A 23,751-nucleotide genomic window follows, 5' to 3' on the forward strand; every position below is an offset into this window, starting at 1 on the left:
GAAAGGCAGGATTTTGCAAAGCCCTGGGCTTTCACTTGCCCAATATACCATTTTCGGATGGATTATATCGGGATTGTCGCCGATTTAATCGTTGAGTCTTTATGATTCAACCCGAGTCCTTTATGACTCAACCCGAGTCCTTTATGACTCAACCCGAGTCCTTAATGGCTCACCTAGGGTCCTTAATGACCCACCTTAAATAAAACTAGAGTCCTTAATAACTCAATTAAATTTGAAAAAAAAAAAAGAATGTATTTATTGTTTTTTATTATTATTTTTTTTTTTATTTAGTACAGTCTACTTAGGCCCTTAATGTCCTAATAATTTTTTAATTACAACACCTTAAGTGTTGCAAGGGGCCGGCAATGTTTAAGTATGAACTATTTAATGAGCGGATATTTTTCTTTAAGTGTATTACATTGTAATACACTACCTTTAGTTTACATCTTTGATGGAAAACTATGATAAAACTAACGAGTAAACCGCTAACGGAATTTAAATATTGTTTGCCACCAATAGAAAATTAGTTTAAGTTTTTTTATCATTCGTTTTTTGGAAGCCGACATTTGCATTTCTGCAAAGAGCTCTTTTTTTGATTTATTAAGGTAAGTTAGTAAAGTTGAGATTTATTCTCTATTTTTGAATTTAAAATATAAATCTTTGTCTTTTTTTTTTTTTTTTTTTTTTGTTTATTTGGTTTGAACCCTGTCGGATTTGACGCCGAAACAAATGCCAAAAAAAAATGTTTTTGTATTGTTTCCCTATAACATATTTCATTGTATATTAATTATTAATACTATATTATTATTTAGTTGTCAACATAATAATATAATTTTTTATAGGAAAATAGTTATAATTAATGTACACATTTGAATTAAGATGTATGTATTATCTTTTATTTAATGAATAATACAATTACCCAATTAAACAAAAATGAATTTATAATTGAAACTGAGACATTTACTAATAGTTTTTACTTATTATTTTATAAAAAAAATATTATTTTCCAAAATTAATTAATAACTGAAACTTAAAATTATTATAGTTATTTATCTAATCAATATGGTTGTTTATATAGATTAAATAAAATGAAAATTAAAAGATTTGCAAAAGTTATATTTATATTCTTTGTTACTTATTTTAATAAATTTTACAATGAATTTTGTTAAATTACCTTAAAAATATATATATAATTTACCCTTCACGAAGGGTAGTCATCTTGTCGCGATGTGAAGGCTTAAGTGCGATGAATCTCATGGGCCATGCTGACGGAGACAGCTTTGCTTGAGCTGGCTGCCTCCTAGGGGTCACCCTTGTCAGACGGGTCATGAGACGAGCACGAAACTAAGAACTACCCCTCCCACCTAACAGATGTCTGTTTCCCACATTGGGCGGTCTGTTAGTAACGATCTGTTGATTTGCTTCTCCTGTCACTGAGACAGGGCAATCAACAGAAAGTCCGTTTTGAATCATTTGATTCACGCACTTAAGTGTGCAAGTCCTGAAATCCATCAAGCGTCTGTTCCAGATTGGACGGCTTGATGGTCTGTTTGCTCCCAGTGGGACGGCAGTTTATAGTCCTGGCAGTAGGCCAAAAATGCAACAAACAACCCCCACACCCCCCCCCCCCCCCCCCCAAAGAATGTCAGAGAAGAAAGAATGTCCCTCGTATCCGGTCCGGGGCTTTATAATATCCGGAGACCCTATTCCCACAGCGGCGACACCGGGCTGTGGTGAATCGAATGCGACTGGCGTCCGGACTAGTCAGGTGGTAGCACCAGGCTTGACTACTCCGCGAGCTTCTTGAGCAACAACAACAACCGCAAGTAGCCGGCCCAAGCTGGCTGTTTGTAAACCAAAACCGCCCACTAAGCCTTCGGATGTGGGTAAAGGTCCCAGCGGTGAGGTACCTCTGCCTGTCGTGGCGAGTACCTCTGCAGCCGCAAAAGCAGCCCTTGCTGATTCAAAGTCAGCTCAATCCCTGTCTTCGGGTGACAACAAGGTCTCCCAAGTGCCCTGTGCGAATGTGGAATCGTCGACCCTGATGTCGGATTCCTCTGCTGCACCTCCCCCTACATTGGAAAAGTCATCGAACTCGTTGTCGGGCTCTTCCAATGTATCCCTAGAGTCTTCCCCCAGGCACAAAACACCTTCCAGAAGGGCTTTTGTTCATCGGCGGGCCGCCGAGCGCATCGTTGAGCGTCATGGCGCCAAACCCAACGATGCTTTAACGAGAGACGAGAAATCGTCCCTCGATTGGGCGAAAAGCCTCCTGGCTAGGCTAAAGGGCTCCAATCCTCCAGCTGAGGCAGATGTGGTTAGACCTGCTGCCGAGGCGCCTAAACGGCAACGATCTGAGGAGGAGACCCTTACTTCTATGCCGAACGACCAGCCGACTAAACGTCAAAAACAGGCGCAAACCATCGTCATCAATAGGCCTTTCAGTGAAGTGGCTAGAAACCCACTGGTAAGGGTTATTGTTGACCAAAGCAACAGCGACGGAGCCATCTCCCAGGAAAAATGGGGGACTATCCGTCAGAAGATGCTAGGCGTGTACTGGAAGATCCTCAAGGAGAATCCAGGACCCGCCCCCCAAAACGATGATGCTGGTTGGTACCAGGGTCACATTAAGCTGCTAGCTTGTTCAAATGAGCGCTCTGCGCTTCTGCTCAAGCTAGCTATTCAGTCCCTTGGGGAAGTGTGGCCAGGTGCAAGGTTGGACGTGATCCCGGTAAGCGAAATTCCTCGCAGACCGAGATCAATTGCCACCATCCCAACTGAGCCACATGACCCGGCGGAAATTCTGGCGTTCCTACAAAACGGAAATCCTCATCTACCTACCCATTATTGGAAGGTGGTGAAGGTTTCCGCCCCGATGGGAAATGTCAGAAAGGCGACTGTTGTCCTTAATAAGGAAACGTTGGCGCCATTGCGTGAATGCGGAGGTAAAGTTTACTATGGTTTTGATAGTATCTCCCTTCGCATTTATCGTAGTGACGCCAAACGCAGCGCCGCCGCCTCTGGTACTAAGCTGGAGGCTCCGCCCAAGGAGGAAAATGAAAAGGCCGATGATCCCGCTGGTTCTGAGAACCAAGAAGACTCCCAGTCTACCACAGGTATAATGGGTGAGCTTCTTGGCAATCTGAAGTTAGCGGAGGATGGAGACAGTTCGCAGGATTCCGATCCTGAGGACGTCGACGTCACTGTCGTGTACGATCCTGATCTTGGAGATGGTGAAGGTAACCCAGATTAACCTTCACCACTCCAAAGCAGCATCAGCTGCTTTGCTCCTCCGGATGGCTGAGAGAGGGGAGGAGCTCATCTTGGTCCAAGAACCGTGGACCCACCACGGCAAAATCCTTGGACTATCTCTCAGCGGTTACAAACTTCTGTTTTCAAATCCTGCAGGTAATATTAAAAATATTAGAGCCTGTATTCTGGCCAAAAACCATTTAGATATCTTCATCTTATCTGATTACAGCGATGAGGATACGGTAGCGGCGGCACTTGAGACCGGAAACTCCACCATCTGGCTCCTTAGCTGCTATATGGCGCACGACCATGGTGAACAACCGCCAAACGACCTGGTCAGAGATTTAATGCGCGAAGCAAATAGGCGTCACGTTCCTGTGATAATCGGCGCTGATGCAAATGCTCATCACAGTGTCTGGGGCAGTTCAGACACCAACAGTAGAGGTGAGTGTTTACTTGACTTTATATTAGAATTTAATATGACAGTCGTTAATAGAGGTTCAGAACCTACTTTTGTTGTGACAAACAGGAAGGAAGTTCTGGATATTACAGCTATTAGTACAAACTACATAGAATTGATCAAAGAGTGGAATGTCTCCAATGACTGCTCCTTCTCTGATCACCGCTACCTGGACTTTGACATAGTGGTCCAGGTCAAAGTTTCAAAACCCTTTCTAAATAGAAGGAAAACAAATTGGGAGAGGCACAAAGCTTCTCTGAGTACTATTCTTCCCTCTGCTCCGACGGTAGAGAGTAGAAGGGATATTGATTTGGCTGCAAATTAAATTGCTAGTTCTCTGAGCGTTGCCACGAAGAGAGCTTGCAAACTATCCAGTGGCCTAAAAAAGGACAAACCACCGTGGTGGAGTCCTGACATAGCGAGCTTAAGAAGGACATGCCGCCGGTCTTTTAACGAGGCTAAGAGATCAGATAACTGGTCCCTTTATAAGGCAAACGTTAATAAGTTTAAAAATTTGGTTCGGAATGCGAAACGGAACTCGTGGAGGGTTTTCTGTAGCAATATTGAAAGCTCTTCCGAAACCAGTCGTCTCCGTAAAATTTTGTCAAAGTCCCCTTCTGTTCCTAGTTATATACAGAAAATGGATGGGAGCTGGACTTCAGGTAGTCAGGAGACTTTAGAGCTTCTCCTTAATACTCACTTTCCTGGTTGTATTCCAATTAGTGATTTGACTAATTTCTCTCCAACTTCAATGCGGACTGTAACACACGTGCCTATTGAAGATGACATTATCCGTTGGGCAATTAAAAGCTTTGATCCTTACAAAGCGCCCGGCCCTGATGGCATTATTCCTGCAGATCTTCAACACAATATAGATCTTGTAGTTCCTTGGCTGCGGAACTTATACACAGCCTGTCTCTCTTGGTCAAACATTCCTACTCAATGGACCAAGTGTAATGTGATTTTTATTCCCAAGGGGGGTAAAACTTCACACACTAAGGCAAAAGATTACAGACCAATATGTCTGGCATCATTTATGCTGAAAACATTGGAAAGGATAATCGATATCCACATTAGGACCTCGATAGATAAATCCTTTCTCTCTGCCTCTCAACATGCATATACGAAGGGCAAATCTGTTGAGACGGCTCTTCATACTCTCGTTGGTCACATTGAAAAATCCATGGGGTATGGAAATTATTCACTGGTTGCCTTTCTTGATATAGAAGGCGCTTTCAATAACGTCAATCCTGCATCTATCTGCCAATCTCTATCTCGGGCTGGGTTTGGTAGGTCCGTTGTGGGATTTGTCGAGAATCTTCTCTCAAATAGGATCATTGAATCCTCCTTAGGAGATACAGTAATCTCTAGAAAAGCTTTAAGAGGTACTCCACAAGGGGGAGTACTATCACCACTCTTATGGAACATGGCCATAAATGATATTCTGGTAAAACTAGACTCTCTTGGCTATAAAACAGTCGCCTATGCTGATGATGTCGCGGTTGCGGTATCAGGCGATCACCTTGAAACCATATCCCAAAGGCTAGAACAAGCACTAAAGATCATTAGCTCGTGGAGTGTCGAATGTGGTCTTAGTGTAAATCCTAGTAAAACGGAACTTGTGCCATTCTCTAGCAAATACAAGATTCCTTTATTTCCTCTTCCTTGCCTAAACGGCGAAGTATTAAAACTCTCGGACAGCGCTAAATATCTGGGCGTTATCCTTGATAAGAAGCTATCTTGGAGTACAAACGTACTCTCTAGGGCATCTAAAGCCATTACGGCACTATATGTTTGTAGGAAGGCCATAGGAACATGCTGGGGCATAAATCCAATGAATGTTCACTGGCTCTTTGAGGCAGTTATTAAACCTATTATGCTATATGGGGTTGTTGTCTGGTGGCAGGCGCTTGAAAAGGCTTCACTCAGACAACAACTGGAAAAAGTAATGAGATCAACGGCGCTTCTTATCACAGGCGCTCTCAGAACAACTCCTTCGAAGGCGCTGTTCACTATGCTCAACTGGCTCTCGGTCGATCTCCTTGCAAGGAAATTGGCTATGTCAACTGCAGCCAGATTGAGTGTAACTGGCAAGTGGAAACAATGCTCCATAGGCCATGCTAGGATCATAGATCTTATACCGAATAATCAGTACATTGTTGATTATTGTATTCCGGTACCGTCTCTAGTGAGAAAGTTCCAATATCATATCTCTTCGGAGTCTGAGGAATCTCTCCTTCCGCCAAATAATTGCTTCCGAGTGTATACAGACGGATTCAAGACGACGAAAGGAGTTGGTGGTGGCATTTTCATTGAGGAATTTGGAACGAAAATCTCCTTCCGACTTAATGATGAATGTAGTATCCTTCAGGCTGAAATATCGGCGATAAGGAGGGCGGTAAATTGGCTAAGGTACTATCGGATATCTAATAGCGATATCAGAATTTATACTGATAGTCAGGCTGCTATTAAATCCCTAACTGGTGTGTTCTCCACATCCAAAATTGTCCATGAATGCCGGACGTCTCTCAATGAGATGGCGAGACATTCGAACATCACCCTAATTTGGGTAAAGGGACATGGGATTTCGTATGGCAACGGTATTGCTGACACATTGGCAAGAGCTGGCACTATGCTTAGCAGAATGGATATAGATCAGTTCTGCGGTATACCACTACTTGCAATTAAGAGGCAAATCAGTGAAAAATGCCTCTGCATCGCTCGCGACAAATGGTCGCGTGAACACACGTGCTCAACATGTAGAGTACTGTGGCCACAAATGGATCCTCAAAGGTCTAAATATCTTCTTGGTCTCCAAAGACCGCAGTTAAGTAGGCTGATATCGATAATCACTGGCCACTGTAAATTTGGGAACCATGCCAGACGCATTGGTCTCCCGTTCAACGATTACTGTAGGAGTTGTCAAAACGAGGATGAAGAAGAGACTATTACTCATCTTCTCTGCGATTGTCCTGCTTTGGCGGAGGCCCGTTTTCGGACGCTTGGATCGACCTATTATGGTGATCTAACCGAATTGTCAAACATTCAATTAGAACGTCTTCTAGAGTTCATTAATTTGTCAAAATGGGTGTGAATCCTATTACTCACACTACTCATCCACGGCAGCTGCCCTGGCTTTCTCATTTCTCATCATCTCCTTCTCTTTCCAACTGTCTCTGCTCTTTCACTCTCCTCTATCTCCCCCTCTCTTCTCTTTTCTTCTTCTTACAGGCATTTTTACAAAGGGATCAACATGGACCCAAGTAAAGCCGAAATTGGCTACCTGTGTAAACCTAACCTAACCTAACCTAGTGTAATCATTAATATTGTAATTTTTAATATTGAATTTTTTCGGTTCTATATAATTTGTTTCTTTTCTACCAAACCATTTTATTAATGAAACATAAAAATATAAAAATGAAAATGAAAATTTAACAAAATTTAAAATTATATATTTAAACGCAAGTATTCAATTAGACGATACCGAATTAATAATTGAAACTTGATATTTACTAAGAGTTTTGTTTTTTATTTTATTTGTATCTGAATCTAATAATAGGTATTTATTAACACAATATTGTTAATTCTATATATCATATTGATTTAAATTTTGAACTGCAGTTTATTTGGAATGGATATTCAAAAATTTAAATGATTTATAGCGTATATATTAAATTGATTTATATTTGGTCACTGATTTGGATACATTCAGAATGAAGTTAAAATTACCTAAATGATTATAATTATGTATTATTGGTGAACTCATAAATATTGAAATTTTCCTCTTCTACTTAATTAACACCAATGCCAACCCTAAATAAATCGAATTATAACAAATGAAACTAAAAAAAAAACAAGTAAGAGTACTATATTCGTACTGTGCCGAATCTTATATACCCTTCATGATGTGTTAAAAAACAGTCAGTGCGAATTTTATTACAAAAAAATAAAAAAATACCATTTGTATTCCATTTTATACGTTGTAACTTAATCCGTGCTCTTCATGCTTAATTTCATATTTCTAGGTTCAATATTATAGAAATTTCAAAATGTACCTTTTGTAGAACGAAAAAGTACCAAAAAGTCCCCTTTTATAGGTTCTTACCTAGTCAAGGCCCTACATGCTAAATTTCATGTTTCTAGGTTCAATATTATAGAAAATTCAAAAAGTACCTTTTGTAGAACGAAAAGTACCAAAAAGGCCCCTTTTATGTGTTCTGGCCTAATCCGGGCTCTACATACTTAATTTCATGTTTCTAGGTTCAATATTATAGAAAATTCAAAAAGTACCTTTTGTAGAACGAAAAAGTACCAAAAAGTCCCCTTTTTTGTGCTCTGGCCTAATCCGGGCTCTACATATTTAATACCATGTTTCTAGGTTCAATATTATAGAAAATTCAAAGAGTACCTTTTGTATAACGAAAAAGTACCAAAAAATCCCTTTTTATAGGTTCTTACTTAGTCAAGGTCCTACATGCTAAATTTCATGTTTCTAGGTTCAATATTATAGAAAAATCAAAAAGTACCTTTTGTAGAACGAAATAGTTCCAAAAAGTGCCCTTTAATGTGTTCTCGCCTAATCCAGGCTCTACATATTTAATTTCATGTTTCTAGCCAATAACAACGTAACGTGATGTTCATTCTTTGCTTTGTGTTTATAAACAAGAATTACAATAACAAATAACAAAAAAAATTTACCGTTTGATACTGTGTTTTGTTTTTGTTTGTTTATTGTTTTGTATAAGCATGCACGAAAAAAGTAAATTTTTGATGAAATTTTCAGAGGTGGTCTCGGATTTTTACTCATATCTTCGTTATTTATAGGCCGATTGGGCTGATTTTAAATAGCGTTCTATTCGACCGAATTTCCGATAGAATTATTGAAAATTCGGATCTCGCAGATATCTGGGGTTTTCTGAAAACTGATTTCAACATACACACAGACAGACGGACATGGCTAAATCGACTCCGCTATCTATAAGGATCCAGAATATATATACTTTATAGGGTCGGAAAACTATATTATAGAAATTACAAACGGAATGACAAACTTATATATATACCCTTCTCACGAAGGTGAAGGGTATAATAATTTATGAAAAACGAACAAAGTTCAAACCATATAGTAGCATATAGGCGAAAGGGATTGTCAAAGACCTAAGTCTCCTGTCAAAAACCTAACTGGTGAGAAAGCACAAAAATAAACACAGTTGTTCAAAAGGTACTAAATAAATTTATTTCTGATACGTTATTTTTTGTATGTTATTACTGAGATTTTATATACTAAACACGTCTTTTGTTATTTTTTTCTGCACTAATGGAAAAAGAAAAAAAGTATGTAAATACTTTTTTCATTTTCAATACGAAAATTTACAACTTTTCTTTTTTTTAGTTTTGATTAAAATGAAATGTCAAAGAATAAAAAATATTTTTTTTTTTCGTTTGTAAAATATAAATTATTTTCGGGGTTTTAAATATATATGGTTCAAACTATGTATTATATTTGTACATAATTTACATCAATATAGATTTAATTTTTTTTCAAATTGCTCTTATAACAAGAAATTATTAATAAAATTGTAATTATATGTTCCACTTTCATCTCATTTTAACCTGTTGTTAAGTTTTAGGACAGTATTCGTAAACACTTATCAATGGTTTATAGAATTAATTTTGAATTAAAATTTGTTTTGTAAACCTTTGATGTGTTTTTGTGAATTTTAACTTAATATTTAATTTTAATATTTAACCTTAATATTTAATATATTATATTTAAAACATGGTCACTATTTTTTAGATTAAATTTGTATGCTAATTAATATTGCATCGAAAATGGGACTTAATAATTAAAAATTGTGAAATTTTATAATATTAAAAAACCGTTGTAATATTAAATATTAGTAATAGTATTTATTGCTAACTTTATATAGTATATAGAGAAAAAAACACATGTACAACTATTACTATTGTAAATATTCTTTTTTTATTGAATTTAATGTAATTTAAAATGTATTTAATACACAGTGCAACACGAAAAAAATAACCATATAAAACCACTATTTGATAAAAGACCAATAATAAGAAGACCCGTGCCTTCCAGTTTTGCCTAAAGTCATGCACTGTTTTAGTTATAGGCCATCCAAGATTTGGGGTCTCGGTGTCATTTTTGAAAAATGTGAGCATTTTCTCAGGCTCATATCTTGCAAACCGTTCGGAATTTTGATTTACTCTCTGAGGGAATGTTGTTGCTCTTATCACAAAGAACCATAATTGTGAACATATAAAATAAAAAAACCTTATCTTCATGATCAGAATCTTCAAAAATTAAATTTGTTTTACATTATTTTACCTGTAAGTAGCAAACCGTTTAAAATTTAAGAAAACAGTTAACTACAAAAATGTACCTAAGATCTCAATAAACAACTTTCTAGAACATATGAACTTCTTAGGAATGATATTTAAGTCGAAAAAGTGAAAAGTTTCCTGAATTTGATTGAAAATCCTGACCTCAGTTTAATTTTTGAAAAATAAAACATTTTCGATTTTTTTTTGAAATGGGTTTCGAAAAATCCGTAACTTTGAGCTGATTACGGAAAAAATAATTTTAAAAAATTATAGAATATTTTTGGTCCACAAAATGATTTTTAGTGGGTTTGAGAGGCATATTGTTTTAGCTTTTTATCGAAATGGGTGTCAAAATTGTCGTAATTTTTAGCTCATACAGAAAAATATTCCAAAAATTATTTGGCATTTGGTTTAGTCTATTTCAGAATTTTTTGAAATTTGTATGTCCCTTATAATACAATAAATGTCATTTTGTGGAACAGATATACACTAACAACAATTTTATTTATTTTTCTCATGACAAGCTTAAAATTGCGTAATTTTTGACACCCAATTCCAAAAGATTGCAGAAAAAATGTTTGAATATATTGCACTGAGATCAAGATTTTCAATCACAGGTAGGGAACTGAGGACCTTTTCAAAAAAAATGTTTTTTATTTTTCCCGTATTTTGTTCATTCATTTTTCAAAAAAATGTTTTTTATTTTTCCCGTATTTTGTTCATTGAAACGCATCGTTATAGAGGTATTCCTCCAAATGAAATTAAAAAATTTTCAGGAAACTACCTATCATTCCTAGGAAGTTCATATTTTCTAGAAAGTTGTTAATTGAGATCTTAGGTACATTTTTGTAGTTAACTGTTTTCTTAAATTTTAATCGGTTTGCTACTTATAAGCCTGAACAAGGAAAAAAATGTAAAAAAAATAATAATTTTTGCGATTCTGATCATGAAGATAATTTTTTGACTTTAAATGTTCACAATTTTGGTTCTTTGTGATAAGAGCAACAACATTCCCTCAGAGAGTAAATCAAAATTTCGAACGGTTTGCAAGATGTGAGCCTGAGAAAATTATCACTTTTTTCAAAAATGACGCCGAGGCCCCAAATCTTTGGGGGCCTATAACTAAAAAAGTGCATGACTTTGGGCAAAACTGGAAGACATGGGTCTTCTTATTTTTGGGCTTTTATCATATAGTGGTGTCCGTATATGGTTATTCAATCATGACTTAAAAAATTACACACAGTGATATTTTTAATTTATATCTGCTTCTTTGCGACCTTTATATTTATGTTGCCTTACTATATATCAGATAAGTCAAATATGTTTTTAATAGGGACTGTTCAAGTTCGATTTATGGTTTACACTTGTTTTGATAACATATGCAAATACTATTTTTTGCAACGTTAGAATCTTATTAAGCTCCGTTTTATTTACAACTTTGTTGGAAAATTCTAACGAGTAAACCGTTAACGGTACCTAAATATTGTTTGCCACCAATCTACGTTTTGTAAATTAAAAAACACTTCTTTTCTGATCGTCAACATAAGCACTACGTGCTCTTGGCGTTATTACTTCTACGAGGTAAAATAATAATAATAAATAAATACAGAGAGATCTACCTCTCATTAAATTTGCAAATATTTTGTTTTATTTTCATAAAATCTTGGGAAATTGTGGTGGAGCTGAACATTTGGTCCTAGCGAACCGGATTTTTGTGTATCATATACGGATTTTTGGCATCTTCACTCCATCATCCCTTGGAAAACATACAGTCCACCGAAGATATATTTTTTATTAATTTTTACGAAATTTCTACGAAATAAGGTACGTAAATATATTTCAATTGTGAGCAAGTGATAAAAAATTCTATAGTTGTTTCGCGATCACACACACATATTTTTTGTGATTTTTCAATTGGTTTAACTTGTTGTATTTGTGGATATTTTGCACTAATTTTAACTTTAATTTATATCAAAAAATATTTAAATTCTTTTGATCTTACAGACAATAATTTAAAGCGATATTGTTGATCTTATTTTATTATAAATTAGTGTTTCATTACATTTCTTTTGTGCGTTTGTTTGTTTACAGATTTACATCTGTAAATTCTACAAACAAAATACAATACGGTGTATTCTTGTTCTTCCCTTATATGGGGTACCCTACGGTCGGTCAGTTACCAAGTTTGTTGATATAAATTTTGTAGTCAATTCGTAGTTTAATATCGAGTTATTAATTCATCTATTTTTATTACAATTTTTAAATATTAAAAATGTCGGTCACATCACTAAATGCGTTTATTAGAGCATCGGATGCTCTCGTTGCATACCGCGTGAGGTTTGATAATTTAGATGATGAATTGCATGACGTTTTTAAGTTGGAGATTCGGAAACGGGAGTTAGAAAGACTTTGGGACAAAGTTAATTCGACGTACGAAGTATGTCTTAACACTCTATAGTCTAGTGAATTTAAAGTGGTAGCGGAAAAATATCAAGCCACATCTTATGAATATATTGAATGTGGAGGATCTATTTCTAAGAAAATAAGAACATTGGAATCCGCTTCAAAAACTAATGAACCTCCAACAGCGAATTTGAATTCCGATAATTCAGAGCATAATCTGACGCTCCCTCCATGCGATATCGACTCTTTCGTAGGGGATTATGTTTCATGGCCCGCTTTTAGGGATTTATTTACCGCAATTTACATTAATAGCTCGCGGCTTAGCAATATAGAACGTCTTTGCCATTTAATACGGAAAACCGAGGGTGAAGCTAAAACAATCGTTTCAAGATATCCATTAAATAATAATAGTTTTGAGTTAGCCTGGCGCGATTTAAGGAATGCATATGAGAATCCTCGTATGTTGGTGCATAACCAACTAAAGCTTTTATTTAGTCTTCCTGCCTTTGACAAGGAGTCGATCACATCACTCAAAACCTTACAGAGCGGAATCGATAGTTTTCTTACGGCACTTTCTATTTATAATGTGCCCACAGATAATTGGGACCCAATTATCGTGTTTATGTGTATTCAACGTCTACCTAGTTCAACAATTATTTTATGGGAACAGGGCATTAAGGACAAATTAAGTTTATCTTCATGGAAAGATTTAGATAATTTTCTGAAGGAAAGAATTCTGACTTTGCAATGTCTTCAAGAAAAAAAGGTACAAACTCCACTAATATGGTATCTTCATTGCAATCTCACAATTCTTCCGTTAAAATTTCTTGTATTTTATGTCCTAATCAGTCCCACTACTTGCGAAATTGTCGTCGTTTTAAAAGTCTTTCAATATCTGATAGAATTTCAACAGTGAATGAGCATAACTTCTGCACTAATTGTCTTTCGAGGACACATACTGCCAGAAGTTGCAAAATAAATAATAATTGTTATATATTTACAACATTTAGAAAATTCTGTATTTGAAAGACCTACTGTTTCTACGGAACAGAACTCTGGTGCGGTTCTACGACCTACTAACTCCCACTACCAACAATCACATACGTCCAATAATGTAACGTCCAATTCACAAGTATTTCATACTAGTCAAAACCAGTCTGTTCTATTAGGCACAGCTACGGTAAATATAATTCATAATAACAATAAGCATCAGGTCCGCGCTTTAATTGATTCGGGTTCGGAATGCTCTTACATTTCTGAACGATTACGGAAAAGGTTAAAACTTCCCACGCATTCTGCACACGCTCAAGTTTCTGGCATCAATAATGTAGTTATTGGAGTTTCTAAATATTGTCCTGTGGAAATTGGTTCCGATTTAGACTCTTCAGTAAACTTTAGTACAAACGCATTTGTTTTACCAAAAATTTCAGGAAATTTGCCTTCAACTTCCGTAAATATCGATATTAAAAAGTTATTGCCAAATCTTCGTTTGGCGGATTCTAATCTTTTACATAGTAGGCCTGTAGATATTCTTATTGGTGCGGATTTATATCATCGTATAATTTTACCGGAAGTACAGCAAAATATATTAGGGTCATTATTGGCACAAAAAACTGTATTTGGCTGGATTCTGACAGGACCAGCCAATCCTAGGGACTTTGAATCACATATCGCAAATTTACAATACACTACGTGGTCTAACGCTTCTTAACGTTTGTTTGAATATCACTTAAAATGATCACAAGAATATATTTACGTCTACTTTAATATACATACTAAATTTAAATACACCACTTTGTGGTTGGGTCATTTATGACCATGCCCCTCTTTAAGGGGCCCAGTTCATGGTCTGCTTAAAACCATTCTCCATTTGAGAGCAGTATGTAGTCTGCGGAAAACTACATCCCATAGGCTTTGTCCTATGGGAACCCTTTTTCTACGAACCCAGTTCATGGTCTGCTTTAAAACCATTCTCCCTTTGAGAGCAGTATGTAGTCTGCGGAAAACTACATCCCATAGGCTTTGTTCTATGGGAACCATTATTTTACCAGCCCAGTCTGGTGTGATACCTTTGATCACTTGTTTTATGAAAAAAAAAAAATATTAACAAAAAAGAAACAAAAAAACAATAAATTTATAGATATAGATCTCAATGTTAATTGCAACACTCTTTAGTGTTGCAAGGTGGCCGGCAATGTTCAAGTTCGATTTATGGTTTACACTTGTTTTGATAACATATGCAAATACTATTTTTTGCAACGTTAGAATCTTATTAAGCTCCGCTTTATTTACAACTTTGTTGGAAAATTCTAACGAGTAAACCGTTAACGGTACCTAAATATTGTTTGCCACCAATCTACGTTTTGTAAATTAAAAAACACTTCTTTTCTGATCGTCAACATAAGCACTACGTGCTCTTGGCGTTATTACTTCTACGAGGTAAAATAATAATAATAAATAAATACAGAGAGATCTACCTCTCATTAAATTTGCAAATATTTTGTTTTATTTTCATAAAATCTTGGGAAATTGTGGTGGAGCTGAACAGGGACCATTGATTTTTGCACACACTTATTGTTTAGGGTTTCTGATGAATTTAGGGGTAAATTTGGGTGAAATAGCCTCGGATGGCAGTAAAATTAATGCTTTGACTAACGCGAATTTGAACATTTTGCACTTCAATGCACAAATTTTGGTTCCCAGGGAAAATAGTATCAAATTTGATGAAATTCGTAACTTGATAATGGATTGCCATATCGATGTTCTTGGGGAAACGGAAACATGGTACAAGGAATTTATTTATGATTCGGCTGTTTCAATTCCTGGTTATAAACTTTTTAGGTGGAATAGGAATGGATTTAGAGATGGGGGTGTTTGTTTATATATACGGGATTATTTAAGGACTGGTCATATTTTTGATCAACAACATGATGTTAATGTTGAATCGCTGTTTGTTGAGATAATTTTAGAGGACAATTCTGTAGCCTTGGTAGGTGTTATATATCTTCCCAATGGTCAATTCACTTGCTGTGAGCGGGTTCTTGAAAATTTATCTTCTAGGTATAATAATATAATTTTGATGGGTGACTTTAATATAAACCTCTTTGTTAATGGTTCTATTGTTCGTGAAATTTGCGAGCGATTATCGTTATATGTAGTGCATAATTCTTTATCCACACATTATTCTCCTCAACAATTATCTACCTCACTTATAGATTTTTATATATCTCTGATATAGAATTAGTTAGTAGTAAACATCAATTCCAAATACCTGCTCTAAATTCATATCATGCGGCAATATTTATAACATATAACGTTTCTCAGTATCAAAGTCTGGATGTATACCTTTGTAGGGATTATACTAATCTTAGTTACGATCAATGTGTACATCAACTTGAATCTATGAACTTTTCGGGAGTTTATGATAGTTAAAATGTTGATGAGAGCGTGGAATGTTTTAATTCAAATTTAAATCGTTTGTTTGAAGACAATGTACCAAATCGTAGATTAGCTAGAAGTGTTGTTGATAATTGGATGAACGAAGAATGTATTTGTAGTGCTAAGCATATTACAGATTTGATCGTGCCTACACGGAAAATAGATCTGATGGGAATTTTGACACTTATCGTAGAGCTAGAAACAAATTAAAAACTATTATAAGAGGTGCTCGAAGGAGGTACTGTTTAAGATTTTTTTTCTACATGTGATCAGAATCAGTTATGGAGCAAACTTAGATCTATGGGAATTATTAAATTACCAGGAAATGATAAGTTTCCTGTATCTTTAAATGAGTTTAATGAATTTGCCCCTATGACTGGTACAGCAGATGAGGTTATAGATCATTTACTTTTTTCGGAAGGATTTACTTTTGCAAATCTTACGGAAAATTATGTTTTAAATGCAGTCTTTAGTATCAAATCTCAAGCGGTAGGTGCTGACCGAATACATATTAAATTTTTAAAATTAATAATACTGCCTATTTTAGGACATTTAACATTTATTATTAACAGGGTGTTGACAACATCTGTAGTTCCTAAAATTTTAAAAGTTGGTAGGGTTGTACCAATTCCAAAAATTAAGACGCCTAGAAATTGTATGGACTTTCGTCCTATTAGCATTTTGTCGGTCTGTTCGAAAGTTTTGGAGCTAATTATTAGGGAACAAATGTTACATCATTTAAATAGTTGTAATTTGATTCATCCAGATCAATCCGGTTTTAGGAAAGGATTTAGTACTACAGGTGCACTTCTACAAATCACGGAATCCATTAGGGAAAACCTTGACAAGGATTGTGCTAGTATATTAATCTTTTTAGATTACTGTAAGGCATTTGACTCGATCAATCACTCATTATTAACTCATAAGCTCTCACGTACATTTGGATTTAGTTCAAGTGCGTGTAAACTCATTTACTCCTTCTTAAATGATCGTAGTCAATTTGTTCAAGTGGAACATGAAGTTTCTTGTAGAATTCCTATTTATCGAGGTGTGCCTCAAGGGTAAATTTTAGGACCTTTATTATTTTTATTATATATAAATGATATTTATCATGAACTATCTTTTTTGAAGTGCTTCACATATGCTGATGATATACAGCTTTTGACTTATTATCTCTGCAAAATTCTAAGTTGCTTATTAATTCCGAACTTGCTCTTTTAGTAGTTTGGTCAAAACGTAATTGTTTAGAATTAAATACTATAAAACGCAAAGTTATGGTGTTTTCTAAACAACCTATTGCTTTAAATGCTATACTAGATAATGAACTATTGGATATTATTCCTCATTATAAAATACTTGGTATTATTTTGGATGACAAGCTAACATTCAATCAACATATAAATTCTGTAATCTGTCGAATATCTTGGACCTTGAGAAAGTTATATAATATTGGTTTCTTCTTGCCCTCTTCTATAAAACGTCGTGTTGCTTTGTAATTGTGTTTACCATTGTTAATTTATGGTATTGAAGTCTACTCATGTACTTCAAACATTAACATGGACAGATTAAAAAGATCTTTCAACAGTGTAGTTCATTATATTTATGGATTACAGATCATGTTTCTCATTATTATATGGATTTACTTGGTTGTAGTTTTGTTCGATATGTTCAGATGAGAAAAATGATTTTCTTTTATAAAACTATAAAATACGGTAAGCCTGACTATTTGCTGAATGAATTTAACTTTTCCATTTCGAATAGAACACATTCTTTAATTTGTCCAGCACATGTTTCATTATTTATGGCGAGGTCATTCTGTGTTAACATAAAATTCTTTTAAAAATATTTTTTTGTCGAACTCATAATTTTACATATACATATATAACCCGACCCTAAGTTTTTATGAATTATAATAAGTGTGCGCAGATTTCAGGTATTCCTGAATATAGTATATACTATTGTATATGTATATATATATATATATATTATATATACATATAATATATATATATCTATATATATATATATATTCTCATCTATAGATCTATCATCTATATTCTCTATATATAATAAGTATTATATTAATAAATATATATATATTATATATATTATGATTTATGATAGATATAGCTATTATATATATCTATAACTAATTAATAATATGGTATACAAATATTATCGTATTGTAGACTAGCCAATTATACACTATGGGCTTGCGGCCTCCCTTTTTGAATTAATATATAAATAAATAAAATACATTATAAACACGTCTTTTTGTTATTTTTCCGCAAAATATAAATTATTTTCGGGGGTTTTAAATACATTAAAGTGTGGCAAAAATAATAAAATATTAAGTTTAAGTGATAAGAAAAACTATTAAGTGCTAATATCCTCGCAATTCGCGAAGAAAATTTGAAGTTTTGTGAGTGCGTTTAGTTCTCTCAAGTGTGTTTTATTCTCTCAGAACTCGTCTGTGTGAAGAGAATAACAAATTTTGTTTTGACAACCACTTTAGTTTCGCCTATATCCCTATTATATGGTTGTTAGTATCTTGATTTATAAAAAAATAAAATTAAAAATTTTAAAATTTGTACACACAGAAAAAAGTTTCAGCATAAATATTATGAAGGGCTTTCATTGACTAAAGTTAATAATATTTAAGAATAAGTTCCTAAGTTGTATGAATTTTTTCATTTTTATATTTTTAAACATATTATAGATTATAATCTAGAAGCCTTGACTTAAAATATTAAAAATCTTCTTTATATTTTTCTATTTGTTAAAAAATTTTTGAAATTTTCTTTTGAAAATTGTTTAATTCTTTATGATTTATAGATGGAAAACAATGAAATATGCCCGTAATTTGCAAAATTTTCCGAAGAATGGATGTTTAGCTATATTGGCTGATGTTTTTTATTTCATATTTTTTCAATATTTTTATTTATTTATCATAAAAATTCGCTAATATGTGATTATTTTCTAAACAAAATGGAAGATAATAATAGGTAACTGATATTTATTGCAATTTTATATGAAAATCAAAGAAAGTGAGTAAAAAAACAAAAAAAAAAAATCGTTCATGTACAAATTAATACATTTTATGAACTTTTAATATTCTGAATGAAAATGGTTTGGGAAAAAAAGTCATGTTCGATTCATACAATTTATTACAAAATTCATTCCAGTTATGTATTATTTTTTTCTGTGCAGAAGTAAAATAGATTAGTTTACTAAAATAAGATTTTTTTGGATCCCTTCATGGTCCAACTCTGATTTTTTTTATAGTTGTTGTTAATATTATAAAACAAATTTTGTAAGGGAATAATGAAAATGGATGATATCCTTGGCTGAAGGACATTTTTGATATCATTATCCCTTTTTTTAAAATCATAGTAATCAAATAAAATATTGTCATACTACAACGCATAGACATTAATTACAGTCTAAAATGGTAACGAATTTGGAAATTTTGGAAAACTTAAAAATTGGTATGTATGAAAAGAATGTGTGTACCGATTTTCATCGAAATCAGAGAGGGTCTGCTCAAAATTTTTTTGATATTACATATGAGAAAATTTTCTTGAAAAAAGCTTAGTTTAAAATGCCTATAAATTAAAAATAAAATAAATTTAAAACCCTTTCATTTTCCATTGGTCTTGTTCGGTAATGATTCGTCACAATAACATTTCGAAATAGAATAAGAGACATAAATTTGTAATAAATTTTTATAGTTTCTAAAACGTTTTCTAGCAGTCACCTTTAAGGTTTCAGCATATTAGGGACATTCATAAAATATTTTTCTATTTACACGATTCTCCAATTTTGAATATCAAATACACAGAATATGTTTGAAAAATTGCACCCCCATGCTTAATATTTGTGGGCCCTTTCATGCCTATAACAGACAAACAGATTTTTATAAAAACCTAAATAAATTTGTTGAGCGTCTTTTACTTGTAAAAACATATTATTTATATAAAATTTATGGGCTCATGGCTTAACCGCAAATTCTAAAATAATTTTATAAAATTTGGCTCATCTGGGACCAATAAAAAATGTTCAGCGATTCTGAGAATTTAATCATTAATACTGAATTTCATTATCGTATATCAATAGTTACATGAACCTCAATACTATTTTCGGAATACACGGAGAAGGGTCAATTATGGATTCTTATAAAAACTTAATAAAAAGATTTCGTCGAATTTGTTTTTTTGGGTGATATATGTACATTTTTAAAGAATGATACATACATATGTACAGTGTCTCTCATAAGTATTCGAATTTAGGTATAATATGAAAAGAAACCAAATTTAATAATATATTTTGTGTGCAAAATTAATAAACTAATTTGTTAAATTGCCTGGACATTCCTTAGCTTTAATATCACGCTTTTTAAAACTTTAGAAATTCACATTTACTTAAATTAATTTAGCTTTATTTAAAAAAAGTCCATAAAATTACCTCACAAAAGTATACGAATTTTTCCTATATTTCATATTTGACTATATTATACGAAACACAAAAATTAGAATCGAATGGTTTTTTTGCTAAAAATTGTTTTAAGGGATAACTATCAACCGAATGGATATATGTTTGGCCCATTTGGTCCACAATTTTGGGACATTTGTACCATCTTTTCATGTAATATCATTAAAATGGCGATTTTTGGCAATATTTGTATTTTTTCTCCCTTTTCCCAGAGATAAAAACAAAATTTGTTATTGGGATTTAATATACCCCTTGGGGTATCTAAAAATAATATTTTTTGTTACAAGAATCTGTATTTAAACGTTCCAAGATATATTAATGGAATCATTCTTCTATCGCTAATTCAATTCATTGGAACTCAAGTCAATTTTTATAATACTAGGGTCAAACATTTTCGGGGAAACTTGTCTTCTATATATTGTTTTAGATATCAGCTTTTATACATTTAAGTTTTCAATATATTGTGAAAGTTTACAACTCCAAAGCATGCCTCGAAGAAACGCCATTCAATAGAGTGGAATTATTCTTGTTATAACCAATGGCCTCTAGGCTGAATGTCACCATATCATTATGGTCTAACTCAAAAATATTGATTTCTGTTTAAATATTATCTACTATGATCAAAATAAACCCAACATTTTGGACATACAGTGTTGTTGTAATGGGCAACATAATCGTGAATGTTATGAGTAGTAAAAACTGAAATCTACTGTATAGGATGACGTTTTGTTAAGGCATGTTTTGGAGTTGTATACCACTACGATGTCTGGAAAATTTAAAATATATTAGTGCTAATATCTACAATAATATATACTAGCCAACTTTGTAGGAAAATATCGATTGTAGTGGTACCAAAAGGGACTTAAGATCCAGATAATTCAATTAGAAACAGAAGAACGATACCAAATAGATATCTTGGAATGTTTAAGTACAGATCCTTATAACAAAAATTATTAATTTTAGATACCTTAAGGAATCTATTAAATCCCAATATTAAATTTTGGTTTTATCTCTGGAAAAAGAGAAAAAAGTGGCAAATATGGTAAAAAATCGTAATTTTAATGATATTATATGAAAAGATGGTACAAATGCCCCAAAATTGTGGGCCAAATGGGCCAAAAATATATCCTTTCGGTTGATAGTAACCCCTTAAAACAATTTTAAGCAAAGACTATTCGATTCTAATTTTTGTGTTTCGTAAAATATGGTCAAATATGAAATACAGAAAAATTGGAATACTTTTGTGAAGTAATTTTAAGGATTTTTTTTAAAAAAAGTTAAATTTATTTAAGTGAATGTAATTTATCCAAACTTTAAGGAGTGTGATATTAAACCTTAGGACTCTCTAGACAATATCAAATATCAAATTTAGTTATTAATTTTACACACAATATATATTATTAAATTATGTTTCTTTTAAAAGTACACCTAAATTCGAATACTTATGTGAGATACTGTATGTATGTATGTATAAACAAGTTTTTCAAGCCAGTTTTTAGCGTTAAAGTAATTTTCTGAAGCGGCCCTTATATGGGGGATAGAGATATTTTCCGATCCTTATACATTTTTGAAGAAAGATTTTAGTTTGTATAAAACTAGTTTATGGCCCGTTATCTCAACCTCCGGTTATCGTTTATATCCTGCTGGTTAAAAATATGTTTGAATGAAAACTGTCAGTTTATGGTTACGATAAAATATAACCATTGAGAAAATGGGGGTAAGTCTGTTAAAGTTGTTTTTCGGGGGGCACTTATATGGGGCTGTGCGAAAACTTTAGCTAATATTGTCCATTATACAAACCTTACCTATGGAAAATAAAATTACGACCCTCTAGCTGTTTTTTTCTTCGGTATCTATCATCCTTTCTTAGAATTCAATAAGGACCCAGAATATATATACTTTTGTGGATCTATGACCTATATGTCGATGTGTTACAAACGGAATGACAAAAAGAATACCTATCTTTTTTGATGGTGGGTATATAAATATCAAAATCTGTTTTAAAAAAGGGGCAAAAAGTGGCAAGAAGCGAAAAAGGTCGCAAATTTAGTTCATTTTGACAAGGAGTCACAAAAAGTGGCAAAACACTTGAAAAAGGGTCAAATTGCGACTAGAAATTTTAAGTATGTATTTTGACACAATAATATTTCTCACCAGGGTGTTGAATTCACACAGGACCCGTAAATGTGGAGGTGTAATTTCGTGTACGTGAGAGTCGGACTGCATGTTATACTTTGTTTAAAACTTTATTGACAATTTTGACGGTTAAAAATAACCTGATTTAGAAAATGGTGTTTAGTGTATTTTATTTTCTCCTGTTCTGTATTTTGCTGAATATGGTCACCATATATATAAGTGGTAAATTTTTGGAGAGTTATACCTAATGTATATTAGTTCCGTTTTTCAAGTTTTAAAAAGTGTGATATCGAGTATTAATTTATTTATTTTGCATACAAAAAATATTATTAAATTTAGTTTATTTTCTTATTATAATTAAATTCGAATACTTATGCGAGACACTGATGTATATCAATACCATAATGTATTTCCTTTTTAACAATTATTTTTTGTTTTGCATAATATTATAAACCTGAAATTTTCAGACTATAGTATAATTCAAACACTGCATAAGTTTTTGAATATGTATATGCTTTTAAAGATGTAAATAAAAAATACTTACTTTTATCTGTTTATATTTTACTAGTCCAGAGAGCTACAATTTTTATTTTTAAGCAACACGTAGAGAAACAAAATTTATGTACCTACAATATTTAAGACATTCACTAGCCATAAATAAAAGTCAATATTATTAATTTATCTTATATAGCAGATCATTTATATTTTCACTTAAAATTTACTGCATTTGTTTGTCCTATGCATAATTCTAAATATATTTATTATCTGGGTTGATCCAAAAATCAATAATACGATAAAAGTTGCCATATAAACAACAACTATCAAGTATTCTTACGAGGGGTTGTTTGTTAATTATGTGTTTACACATTACTCTAACTACCCGGTTACAATATAACAAAAACGGCATTTACATGGCGAATTCGCAAAAGGTGGTTTCAGTTCGACAACAACCGTGTATTTTGTTTTTGATATGTACTGGTGTCAAAGACAATTTTTATATTCTATAAAAAATAAATATATATTCGGCTAAGCCGAATCTTAAATACTAGGTTTGTCAATTATTCGTGTTTAAAATTATTCGAATAAAAATGTACTATATTTTTTTCATTCGAGTAGTCGATTAAATTTTAAAAATTATTTGATTATTCGAACGAATAACGAATAAAAGTTTTTATTCGAATAATTTAACAAAATATAAATAAAATTTGCCAAACACCTCCAAAATC

At 33.1% G+C, this 23,751-nt stretch overlaps 1 protein-coding gene across 1 annotated transcript in view; it reads right to left on the minus strand.

The window, feature by feature from the left end:
* The window catches only part of LOC119613959 (stress-activated protein kinase JNK), a 335,264-nt gene extending 311,888 nt beyond the window's left edge, over positions 1 to 23,376 (minus strand). The window contains exon 1 of the mRNA XM_037970038.1: positions 23,070 to 23,376. The gene's annotated coding sequence lies outside the window, so the exon portion shown is untranslated. The remainder of the gene's footprint in view (positions 1 to 23,069) is intronic.
* Between the last annotated feature and the right edge of the window lie 375 nt (positions 23,377 to 23,751).

This window comes from Lucilia sericata, unplaced genomic scaffold (assembly GCF_015586225.1).
Source record: "Lucilia sericata isolate MDLA Ls3-8-SP2 unplaced genomic scaffold, ASM1558622v1 Contig000041F_arrow, whole genome shotgun sequence".
NCBI lineage: Eukaryota > Metazoa > Arthropoda > Insecta > Diptera > Calliphoridae > Lucilia > Lucilia sericata.